This window comes from Syngnathus scovelli, unplaced genomic scaffold, assembly GCF_024217435.2.
Source record: "Syngnathus scovelli strain Florida unplaced genomic scaffold, RoL_Ssco_1.2 HiC_scaffold_34, whole genome shotgun sequence".
NCBI lineage: Eukaryota > Metazoa > Chordata > Actinopteri > Syngnathiformes > Syngnathidae > Syngnathus > Syngnathus scovelli.
In genome coordinates, this window is record NW_026061433.1 from 315001 (window position 1) to 327904 (window position 12904).

A 12904-nucleotide genomic window follows, 5' to 3' on the forward strand; every position below is an offset into this window, starting at 1 on the left:
GATGACAGCGGGCGTGCGTAAGAGGCTCGTCCGGGGATGAGGCAGCATCCCCGGGCGGCGGGCGGGAGGAGGCAGCCTCCCGCAAGTGGAACTTAGTTGTTGGAGGATGACAGCGGGCGTGCGTAATAGGCTCGCCCGGGGATGAGGCAGCATCCCCGTGCGGCGGGCGGGAGGAGGCAGCCTCCCGCAAGCGGAACTTAGTTGTTGGATGATGACAGCGGGCGTGCGTAAGAGGCTCGTCCGGGGATGAGGCAGCATCCCCGGGCGGCGGGCGGGAGGAGGCAGCCTCCCGCAAGCGGAACTTAGTCGTCGGAGGATGTCAGCGGGCGTGCGTAAGATAACGTATGTCCGCCTCTCGGTCACTCTGGCCGGGCGTGGGTGTGCGTCCGCGCCCGTCTTGTGAACCTCCAAGTGGAACTTAGTGATCGGAGGATGACACCGGGCGTGCGTAAGAGGCGCGTCCGGGGATGAGGCAGCATCCTCGGGCGTCAGCCGGGAGTAGGCAGCCTCCCCCAAGTGGAACGTAGCCTCCACTAAGTGGAACTCAGTCTCCGGAGGATGACAGCGGGCGTGCGTAAGAGGCGCGTCCGGGGATGAGGCAGCATCCTCGGACACCGGCCGGGAGCGCGCGGGCGCTGTGGAAGTAAGTACATCCGCTCCTGGTACCTAAAAATTCCTCCAGCGGCGGGCCCCGGGCCTAAACTTTCTCCGGGCCGCGCAACACGCACTTTCCGCCGGACACCGACGGAGGCAACGTCCCCCTCCTGCGGTGACAAAAAAAATCCACCCCTGGTACCTAAAAATTTCTCCAGCGGCGGGCCCCTGGCCTAAACTTTCTCCGGCCCGCGCAACACGCACTTTCCGTCGGACACGGACGGAGGCAACGTCCCCCTCCTGCGGTGACAAAAAAAATCCACCCCTGGTACCTAAAAATTTCTCCAGCGGCGGGCCCCTGGCCTAAATTTTCTCCGGCCCGCGCAACACGCACTTTGCGCCGGACGCCGGTCCCAAACCACCACCGCCGACCGCCACAAGGCGACAGCCACCATCCCCAAGCGCCATCCCCGACCGCCACAAGGCGACCGCCACAAGGCGACCGCCACAAGGCGACAGCCACCATCCCCAAGCGCCATCCCCGACCGCCACAAGGCGACCGCCACCAGCCGACCGCCACAAGGCGACAGCCACCATCCCCAAGCGCCATCCCCAAGCGCCACCCCCGACCGCCACCAGCCGACCGCCACCAGCCGACCGCCACCAGCCGACCGCCACCAGCCGACAGCCACCATCCCCAAGCGCCACCCCCGACCGCCGCCCCCCGACCGCCACAAGGCGACCGCCACCAGCCGACCGCCACAAGGCGACAGCCACCATCCCCAAGCGCCACCCCCGACCGCCACCCCCCGACCGCCACCAGCCGACCGCCACCAGCCGACCGCCACCAGCCGACCGCCACAAGGCGACAGCCACCATCCCCAAGCGCCATCCCCGACCGCCACCCCCCGACCGCCACAAGGCGACAGCCACCATCCCCAAGCGCCATCCCCGACCGCCACCCCCCGACCGCCACCAGCCGACCGCCACCAGCCGACAGCCACCATCCCCAAGCGCCATCCCCAAGCGCCACCCCCGACCGCCACCAGCCGACCGCCACCAGCCGACCGCCACCAGCCGACCGCCACCAGCCGACAGCCACCATCCCCAAGCGCCATCCCCAAGCGCCACCCCCGACCGCCACCAGCCGACAGCCACCAGCCGACCGCCACCAGCCGACCGCCACCGGCCGTTCGCGGTGTGCGCCGCCGTTCCCCAAGCACCCTCCGGGACGAAGCCGGAGCCAGAGAATAGCAGCGGTGGTGCGTAAAAGCTGCGGCCGGGCCTCGCGGAAGGTCCCCGGGCGGCGAGCTGCGGAGCCCCGGCCTCCAGCTTCCACCAGGTAATAGGACCGGGCGCGCGTAAAAGCTGCGGCCGGGCCTCGCGGAAGGTCCTCGGGCATCCAGCGAGATCACACGGCCCCCACCGGAGGCGGCTAGCGCCTCCGTAGAGTAGTACCGGCCCGTGGAAGCGGCCGCCCGTCAGCCTGCGTTGCCGCTGGTCGAAAAATGCACTAAGTGCCAAACCCCATTCATTTACAACGGCGTGTCCGCCAGAGGGCGCACTTCCCCCGGCGGACCAGCCGGCGGGGCTCGTTAGAGAGTGTATCCGCCTGGCAGTGCCTCCTGGACGGCCTGTATTCCGGACCGCGACCGCTAACTTACGGGAGCCTAAACGGCCCGCGGACCAGCCGGCGGGTCCTCCGTGAAAGCCTATCCGCCTGGCGGTGCCTCCTGGCCGGCCTGGATTCCGGACCGCGACCGCTCACTCGCGGGACCCTAAACGGCCCGCGGACCAGCCGGCGGCTCCTCCGTGAAAGCCTATCCGCCTGGCGGTGGCTCCGGGCCGGCCTGGATTCCGGACCGCCACCGCTCACTCGCGGGACCCTAATCGGCCCGCGGACCAGCCGGCGGGACCTCCGTGAAAGCCTATCCGCCTGGCGGTGCCTCCTGGCCGGCCTGGATTCCGGACCGCCACCGCTCACTCGCGGGACCCTAATCGGCCCGCGGACCAGCCGGCGGATCCTCCGTGAAAGCCTATCCGCCTTCGCCGGTTCCCCGGCCGGCCACGGGTGGCGAGAATCCGGCCTCCTCGCCCGGAGCGCGCTTCGACTTGGGCGAAAAATGCACCAAGTGCCAAACCCCATTCATTTACAACGGCGTGTCCGCCAGAGGGCGCACTTCCTCCGGCCGGCGGGGCTCGTTAGAGAGCGCGTCCGCCTTGGCCGGTTCCCCGGCCGGCCACGGGTGGCGAGAATCCGGCCTCCTCGCCCGGAGCGCGCTTCGACTTGGGCGAAAAATGCACTAAGTGCCAAACCCCATTCATTTACAACGGCGTGTCCGCCAGAGGGCGCACTTCCTCCGGCCGGCGGGGCTCGTTAGAGAGCGCGTCCGCTTTCGCCGGTTCCCCGGTCGGCCGCGAACGGCGAAAAGCCGGCCTCTTCCCCCGGAGCCCGGTGGGCGAATTTTTTTTTTTTTTTTTTTTTCAAAGTGCCAACGGCTCTCGCGCCGCGCTGCGTCCGCCTTCGCCGGTTCCCCGGTCGGCCCGAACGAGCGAAAATTCGGCCTCTTGCCCCGGAGCCCGGTCGGCGAATTATTTATTTATTTATTTATTTATTTATTTATTTTTCCAAAGTGCCAACGGCTCTCGCGCCGCGATGCGTCCGCCTTCGCCGGTTCCCCGGTCGGCCACGAACGGCCAAAAATCGGCCTCTCCCCCCGGAGCCCGGTCGGCGAATTATTATTTATTTATTTATTTATTTATTTATTTTTCCAAAGTGCCAACGGCTCTCGCGCCGCGATGCGTCCGCCTTCGCCGGTTCCCCGGTCGGCCACGAAGTATTGCGCATGATTATACGCGATGTTAATATTTATTTAATTATTAAATAAATACATACATGTGTTTATTAATGATATACGCGATGTTAATATTTATTTAATTATTACCTATATTATGAATAAACTAACGGTGATTTTACACGATTTGACTACATACGTGACCGTGATATAGTGCCGAGGGCTCCCGCGCCGTCACGCGTCCGCCTTGGCACGGGTCGCCCGCGGCAGCGAGCGTTCGGCTCGCGGGGGTCCGCGGGGTGTTATTAGGGAGTGCGGCAGCCGTGCCGAGGCTCCGGCCGGCCGCCGGAAGTCCCGCGGGGGAGCGTCGGAGCTCCGCGAGGCCGGCCGGGGAGCCTCTTAGTCATCGCCCGCGCTCGCGGTGGTCCCGGTCGCTTAAAGTGCCACGGGAGGCGTAGCGATGCGAGTGAGTGTGCGCAAAGTGCGAGAGGCGGTGCATTTACGCGCCGTGTCCGCGAGAGGGAGGCAATTCCCCGTTGCGACCTCCGGGAGATCAGCGGGCCGCCGAAAAGGCTCGGCCGGGGTGCCTGGAGCCTCCTCGGGCGTCGAGTTAGGAGGGGGGCGCGCGGAGAACCGGCTGGATGTCCCCTGGAAGCTCAGCGGGCCGTGGGAAAGGCTTGGCCGGGGTGCCGGAAGCCTCGGCCGGCTTAAAAGTGAGGAGGAAAGCGCGCGGAGAACCGGCCGGAGGTCCCCTGGAAGCTCAGCGGGCCGTGGAGAAAGCTTAGCCGGGGTGCCTGGAGCCTCGGCCGGCTTAAAATGTGAGGAGGAAAGCGCGCGGAGAACCGGCCGGAGGTCCCCTGGAAGCTCAGCGGGACGTGGGAAACGCTTGGCCGGGGTGCCGGAAGCCTCGGCCGGCTTAAAAGTGAGGAGGAAAGCGCGCGGAGAACCGGCCGGAGGTCCCCTGGAAGCTCAGCGGGCCGTGGGAAACGCTTGGCCGGGGTGCCGGGAGCCTCGGCCGGCTTAAAACGTGAGGAGGAAAGCACCGGGAGAACCGGCTGGAGGTCTTCTGGAAGCTCAGCGGGCCGCCGAAAACGCGTAGCCGAGGTGCCGGGAGCCTCCTCTGGCGTCAAAAGTGAGGAGCGACGCACCCCCGAGAACCGCCCGGGTCCTCCAGCCACCGTTGAAAAAGACGTCGAGTCAGGCTACCTTAAGAGAGTCACAGTTACTCCCGCCGTTTACCCGCGCGGAGCGTCATCGCCTCCGCGAACCGTCAAAAATAAATAAATACATAAATAAATGTCAAGTGAGCCTACCTTAAGAGAGTCGTAGTTACTCCCGCCGTTTGGCCGCTCAAAGTGTCATCGGAAGCGGACCCACGCAAGTAAGTGTGCGCAAAGTGCGAGAGGTGGTGTTTTTACTCGCCGCGTCCGCCAGAGGGAGGCAATTCCCCGCCGCGGCGGCACCGGCAGCTTCCGAGCGTCTCCCCGAGCGCTCGGAAGTCCGTGCGGGGGGGAGATGAGAGCCGTGCGAGGTACCAGGTGGAGCCGGACGGCGCGGTGCTTCCAAGCAGCCGATCCGCTGGGCTTGGAGCTATTTTCGGCCACTTGGCGCGCGAGCACGGCCTCCCGGGTGGTGCCGGGGGGTGGTGCGTGAGCGCGCCGGCCGCTGGAAGTCCCGCGGAGGAGCGCCGGAGCTCCGCGAGGCCGGCCGGGGAGCCTCTTAGTCGTCACCCGGGGCCGCCGGAGCACCGGGGGGTGGTGCGCGAGCGCGCCGGCCGCCGGAGGTCCCGCGGAGGAGCGTCGGAGCTCCGCGAGGCCGGGGAGCCTCTCGGTAATCACCCGGGGCCGGCGGAGCGTTATTCGGCCGCTCTGCGCGCGCGCGCACGGCCTCCCGGCGGTGCCGGGGGGTGGTGCGCGAGCGCGCCGGCCGCCGGAGGTCCCGCGGAGGAGCGTCGGAGCTCCGCGAGGCCGGGGAGCCTCTCGGTAATCACCCGGGGCCGGCGGAGCGTTATTCGGCCGCTCTGCGCGCGCGCGCACGGCCTCCCGGCGGTGCCGGGGGGTGGTGCGCGAGCGCGCCGGCCGCCGGAGGTCCCGCGGAGGAGCGTCGGAGCTCCGCGAGGCCGGGGAGCCTCTCGGTAATCACCCGGGGCCGGCGGAGCGTTATTCGGCCGCTCTGCGCGCGCGCGCACGGCCTCCCGGCGGTGCCGGGGGGTGGTGCGCGAGCGCGCCGGCCGCCGGAGGTCCCGCGGAGGAGCGTCGGAGCTCCGCGAGGCCGGGGAGCCTCTCGGTAATCACCCGGGGCCGGCGGAGCGTTATTCGGCCGCTCTGCGCGCGCGCGCACGGCCTCCCGGCGGTGCCGGGGGGTGGTGCGCGAGCGCGCCGGCCGCCGGAGGTCCCGCGGAGGAGCGTCGGAGCTCCGCGAGGCCGGGGAGCCTCTCGGTAATCACCCGGGGCCGGCGGAGCGTTATTCGGCCGCTCTGCGCGCGCGCGCACGGCCTCCCGGCGGTGCCGGGGGGTGGTGCGCGAGCGCGCCGGCCGCCGGAGGTCCCGCGGAGGAGCGTCGGAGCTCCGCGAGGCCGGGGAGCCTCTCGGTAATCACCCGGGGCCGGCGGAGCGTTATTCGGCCGCTCTGCGCGCGCGCGCACGGCCTCCCGGCGGTGCCGGGGGGTGGTGCGCGAGCGCGCCGGCCGCCGGAGGTCCCGCGGAGGAGCGTCGGAGCTCCGCGAGGCCGGGGAGCCTCTCGGTAATCACCCGGGGCCGGCGGAGCGTTATTCGGCCGCTCTGCGCGCGCGCGCACGGCCTCCCGGCGGTGCCGGGGGGTGGTGCGCGAGCGCGCCGGCCGCCGGAGGTCCCGCGGAGGAGCGTCGGAGCTCCGCGAGGCCGGGGAGCCTCTCGGTAATCACCCGGGGCCGGCGGAGCGTTATTCGGCCGCTCTGCGCGCGCGCGCACGGCCTCCCGGCGGTGCCGGGGGGTGGTGCGCGAGCGCGCCGGCCGCCGGAGGTCCCGCGGAGGAGCGTCGGAGCTCCGCGAGGCCGGGGAGCCTCTCGGTAATCACCCGGGGCCGGCGGAGCGTTATTCGGCCGCTCTGCGCGCGCGCGCACGGCCTCCCGGCGGTGCCGGGGGGTGGTGCGCGAGCGCGCCGGCCGCCGGAGGTCCCGCGGAGGAGCGTCGGAGCTCCGCGAGGCCGGGGAGCCTCTCGGTAATCACCCGGGGCCGGCGGAGCGTTATTCGGCCGCTCTGCGCGCGCGCGCACGGCCTCCCGGCGGTGCCGGGGGGTGGTGCGCGAGCGCGCCGGCCGCCGGAGGTCCCGCGGAGGAGCGTCGGAGCTCCGCGAGGCCGGGGAGCCTCTCGGTAATCACCCGGGGCCGGCGGAGCGTTATTCGGCCGCTCTGCGCGCGCGCGCACGGCCTCCCGGCGCCTCCGCGAACCGCCAAAATAAATGTCAAGTGAGCCTACCTTAAGAGAGTCACAGTTACTCCCGCCGTTTACCCGCGCGGAGCGTCATCGCCTCCGCGAACCGTCAAAAATAAATAAATTCATAAATAAATAAATGTCAAGTGAGCCTACCTTAAGAGAGTCACAGTTACTCCCGCCGTTTACCCGCGCGGAGCGTCATCGCCTCCGCGAACCGTCAAAAATAAATAAATTCATAAATAAATAAATGTCAAGTGAGCCTACCTTAAGAGAGTCACAGTTACTCCCGCCGTTTACCCGCGCGGAGCGTCATCGCCTCCGCGAACCGTCAAAAATAAATAAATACATAAATAAATAGATGTCAAGTGAGCCTACCTTAAGAGAGTCACAGTTACTCCCGCCGTTTACCCGCGCGGAGCGTCATCGCCTCCGCGAACCGTCAAAAATAAATAAATACATAAATAAATAGATGTCAAGTGAGCCTACCTTAAGAGAGTCACAGTTACTCCCGCCGTTTACCCGCGCGGAGCGTCATCGCCTCCGCGAACCGTCAAAAATAAATAAATACATAAATAAATAGATGTCAAGTGAGCCTACCTTAAGAGAGTCACAGTTACTCCCGCCGTTTACCCGCGCGGAGCGTCATCGCCTCCGCGAACCGTCAAAAATAAATAAATACATAAATAAATAGATGTCAAGTGAGCCTACCTTAAGAGAGTCACAGTTACTCCCGCCGTTTACCCGCGCGGAGCGTCATCGCCTCCGCGAACCGTCAAAAATAAATAAATACATAAATAAATAGATGTCAAGTGAGCCTACCTTAAGAGAGTCACAGTTACTCCCGCCGTTTACCCGCGCGGAGCGTCATCGCCTCCGCGAACCGTCAAAAATAAATAAATACATAAATAAATAGATGTCAAGTGAGCCTACCTTAAGAGAGTCACAGTTACTCCCGCCGTTTACCCGCGCGGAGCGTCATCGCCTCCGCGAACCGTCAAAAATAAATAAATACATAAATAAATAGATGTCAAGTGAGCCTACCTTAAGAGAGTCACAGTTACTCCCGCCGTTTACCCGCGCGGAGCGTCATCGCCTCCGCGAACCGTCAAAAATAAATAAATACATGAATAAATAGTCAAGTGAGCCTACCTTAAGAGAGTCGTAGTTACTCCCGCCGTTCGGCCGCTTAAAGTGCCACGGGAGGCGTAGCAATGCGAGTGAGTGTGCGCCAAGTGCGAGAGGCGGTGTATTTACTCGCCGTGTCCGCGAGAGGGAGGTAACTCCCCGTTGCGACCTCCGGGAGAGCAACGGGCCGCCGAAAACGCTCAGCCGAGGTGCTGGAAGCCTCGGCCGGCTCTCAAAGCGAGGCGCGAGGCACCGGGAGAACCGGCTGGAGGTACCCTGGAAGCTCAGCGGGCCGTGGGAAACGCTCAGCCGAGGTGCTGGAAGCCTCGGCCGGCTCACAAAGCGAGGCGCGAGGCACCGGGAGAACCGGCTGGAGGTCCCCTGGAAGCTCAGCGGGCCGTGGGAAACGCTCAGCCGAGGTGCTGGAAGCCTCGGCCGGCTCACAAAGCGAGGCGCGAGGCACCGGGAGAACCGGCCGGAGGTCCCCTGGAAGCTCAGCGGGCCGTGGAGAAAGCTTAGCCGGGGTGCCGGAAGCCTCGGCCGGCTTAAAATGTGAGGAGGAAACCGGCTGGACGTCTTCTGGAAGATCAGCGGGCCGTGGAAAATGCTAAGCCGAGGTGCTGGTTGTCGAATAAGGCTCCGCCATCTCGTAGAAGGTGCTAATAAAGTTCATATCCGCTCGGCTGGAGGTAATTGGCCCGCGGACCGGCCGGCGGGACCTCCGTGACAGCCTACCCGCCTGGCGGTGCCTCCTGGCCGGCGTGCATTCCGGGCCGCGACCGCTAACTTACGGGACCATAAATGGCCCGCGGACCAGCTGGCGGGACCTCCGTGACCGCCTATCCGCCTGGCGGTGCCTCCTGGCCGGCCTGGATTCCGGACCGCGACCGCTCACTCGCGGGACCCTAAATGGCCCGCGGACCAGCCGGCGGGACCTCCGTGACAGCCTATCCGCCTCCCGGTGGCTGCTGGCCGGCGCGGATTCCGGGCCGCGACCGCTAACTTACGGGACCCCAATTGGCCCGCGGACCAGCCGGCGGGACCCCCGTGACCGCCTATCCGCCTTGGCCGGTTCCCCGGCCGGCCACGGATGGCGAGAATCCGGCCTCCTCGCCCGGAGCGCTCGTCGGCTTCGGCGAAAAATGCACTAAGTGCCAAACCCCATTCATTTACAATGGCGTGTCCGCCAGAGGGCGCAGTTCCCCCCGCGGACCGGCCGGCGGGACCTCCGTGACAGCCTATCCGCCTGGCGGTGGCTGCGGGCCGGCGCGGATTCCGGGCCGCGACCGCTAACTTACGGGACCCCGATTGGCCCGCGGACCAGCCGGCGGGACCTCCGTGACCGCCTATCCGCCTGCGCTGGTTCCCCGGCCGGCGCGAATTCCGGGCCGCGACCGCTAACTTACGGGACCCCGATTGGCCCGCGGACCAGCCGGCGGGACCTCCGTGACCGCCTATCCGCCTGCGCTGGTTCCCCGGCCGGCGCGAATTCCGGGCCGCGACCGCTAACTTACGGGACCCCGATTGGCCCGCGGACCAGCCGGCGGGACCTCCGTGACCGCCTATCCGCCTGCGCTGGTTCCCCGGCCGGCGCGAATTCCGGGCCGCGACCGCTAACTTACGGGACCCCGATTGGCCCGCGGACCAGCCGGCGGGACCTCCGTGACCGCCTATACGCCTGCGCTGGTTCCCCGGCCGGCGCGAATTCCGGGCCGCGACCGCTAACTTACGGGACCCCGATTGGCCCGCGGACCAGCCGGCGGGACCTCCGTGACCGCCTATCCGCCTGCGCTGGTTCCCCGGCCGGCGCGAATTCCGGGCCGCGACCGCTAACTTACGGGACCCCGATTGGCCCGCGGACCAGCCGGCGGGACCTCCGTGACCGCCTATCCGCCTGCGCTGGTTCCCCGGCCGGCGCGAATTCCGGGCCGCGACCGCTAACTTACGGGACCCCAATTGGCCCGCGGACCAGCCGGCGGGACCTCCGTGACCGCCTATCCGCCTCCGCTGGTTCCCCGCTCGGCGTAGATTCCGGACCGCGACCGCTAAATTACGGGACCCAAATTGGCCCGCGGACCAGCCGGCGGGACCTCCGTGACCGCCTATCCGCCTTCGCTGGTTCCCCGGTCGGCCACAGATGACGAATATTCGGCCTCTCGCTCTGGAAGTCCTGCCGACTTAGCCGAAAATTTTCTAAGTGCCATCGGCTCTCGCTCGGAAAAGTGTCCGCCTCGTCTGGTTCCCCAGCTCGGCCTCAGAATTCGAAAATTCGGCCTCTCTGAGGTACCAGGGGTAGGCTTTATGTACTTGGTCCCCCCAGTTAGTGTACTCATCACTTTACCCCCCTTTCGCAAAATATAGTCGGCACGTATGTGCAGAACTGTTTATTTTCATTTTAAAAATTTTCTAAGTGCCAGCGGAAGCTGTCACACGAACTGTCCGAGCTACCACGGTGCCCATCCCGGGCAGTGACGGCAAAAGGCCGATGTGTGTTTGATGGAAGTCTGAATAATTTCTAAGTGCCAACGGCTCAACCGCCGTAAAGTGTCCGCCTCGGCTGGTTCTCCCGGTCGGCCCGAACGAGCGAAAATTCGGCCTCTTCCCCTGGAGGTCCGGAACATTTTGGCGAATATTTTCAAAGTGCCAACGGCTGTTCCGCCGTAACGTGTCCGACCCGGCTGGTTCCTCCGGTCGGCCCGAACGAGCGAAAATTCGGCCTCTTCCCCTGGAGGTCCGGACGACTTTGGCGAATATTTTCTAAGTGCGAACGGCTGTTGCGCCGTAACGTGTCCGACCCGGCTGGTTCCTCCGGTCGGCCTGAACGAGCGAAAATTCGGCCTCTTCCCCTGGAGGTCCGGACGACTTTGGCGAATATTTTCAAAGTGCCAACGGCTGTTGGGCCGTAAAGTGTCCGACCCGGCTGGTTCCTCCGGTCGGCCCGAACGAGCGAAAATTCGGCCTCTTCCCCTGGAGGTCCGGAACATTTTGGCAAATATTTTCAAAGTGCCAACGGCTGTTGCGCCGTAACGTGTCCGACCCGGCCGGTTCCTCCGGTCGGCCCGAACGAGCGAAAATTCGGCCTCTTCCCCTGGAGGTCCGGAACATTTTGGCGAATATTTTCAAAGTGCCAACGGCCGTTCCGCCGTAAAGTGTCCGACCCGGCTGGTTCCTCCGGTCGGCCCGAACGAGCGAAAATTCGGCCTCTTCCCCTGGAGGTCCGGACGACTTTGGCGAATATTTTCAAAGTGCCAACGGCTGTTGGGCCGTAAAGTGTCCGACCCGGCTGGTTCCTCCGGTCGGCCCGAACGAGCGAAAATTCGGCCTCTTAACCCTGGAGGTCCGTTCAAGTTTAACGAATAATTTCTAAGTGCTAACGGCTGTTGCGCCGTAACGTGTCCGACCCGGCCGGTTCCTCCGGTCGGCCCGAACGAGCGAAAATACGGCCTCTTCCCCTGGAGGTCCGGAACATTTTGGCGAATATTTTCAAAGTGCCAACGGCTGTTGCGCCGTAACGTGTCCGACCCGGCTGGTTCCTCCGGTCGGCCCGAACGAGCGAAAATTCGGCCTCTTCCCCTGGAGGTCCGGAACATTTTGGCGAATATTTTCTAAGTGCCATCGGCTCTTCCGCCGTAAGGTGTCCGACTCGGCCGGTTCCTCCGGTCGGCCCGAACGAGCGAAAATTCGGCCTCTTCCCCTGGAGGTCCTGTCAAGTTTAACGAATATTTTCTAAGTGCCATCGGCTCTTCCGCCGTAAGGTGTCCGACTCGGCCGGTTCCTCCGGTCGGCCTGAACAAGTGAAAATTCGGCCTCTTCCCCTGGAGGTCCGGAACATTTTGGCGAATATTTTCTAAGTGCCATCGGCTCTTCCGCCGTAAGGTGTCCGACTCGGCCGGTTCCTCCGGTCGGCCTGAACGAGCGAAAATTCGGCCTCTTCCCCTGGAGGTCCTGTCAAGTTTAACGAATATTTTCTAAGTGCCATCGGCTCTTCCGCCGTAAAGCGTCCGACTCGGCTGGTTCCCGATGTCGGCCAGAACAAGTGGAAATTCGGCCTCTTCCCCTGGAGGTCAGTTGAAGTTTAACGAATATTTTCAAAGTGCCAACGGCTGCTCCGCCGTAAAGCGTCCGACTCGGCTGGTTCCCGATGTCGGCCAGAACAAGTGAAAATTCGGCCTCTTCCCCTGGAGGTCCGTTCAAGATTAACGAATATTTTCTAAGTGCCAACGGCTGCTCCGCCGTAAAGCGTCCGACTCGGCTGGTTCCCGATGTCGGCCAGAATAAGTGGAAATTCGGCCTCTTCCCCTGGAGGTCCGTTCAAGATTAACGAATATTTTCTAAGTGCCAACGGCTCTTGCGCCGAAAAGCGTCCGACTCGGCTGGTTCCCGATGTCGGCCAGAACAAGTGAAAAATCGGCCTCTTCCCCTGGAGGTCAGTTGAAGTTTAACGAATATTTTCTAAGTGCCATCGGCTCTTCCGCCGTAAGGTGTCCGACTCGGCTGGTTCCCGATGTCGGCCAGAAAAAGTGACAATTCGGCCTCTTCCCCTGGAGGTCCTTTGAAGTTTAGCGAATATTTTCTAAGTGCCAACGGCTCTTGCGCCGAAAAGCGTCCGCCTCGGCTGGTTCCCGCGGTCGGACACAAAATGTGTCAATTCGGCCTCTCTGAGGTACCAGGGGTAGGCTTTATGTACTTGGTCCCCCCACTTAGTGTACTCATCACTTTACCCCCCTTTCGCAAAATATAGTCGGCACGTATGTGCAGAACTGTTTATTTTCATTTTAAAAATTGTCTAAGTGCCAGCGGAAGCTGTCAAACGAACTGTCCGAGCTACCACGGTGCCCATCCCGGGCAGTGACGGCAAAAGGCCGATGTGTGTTTATGGAAGTCTGAATAATTTCTAAGTGCCAACGGCTCAACCGCCGTAAAGTGTCCGCCTCGGCCGGTTCCCCCGGTCGGCCAGAACGAGTGAAAATTCGGCCT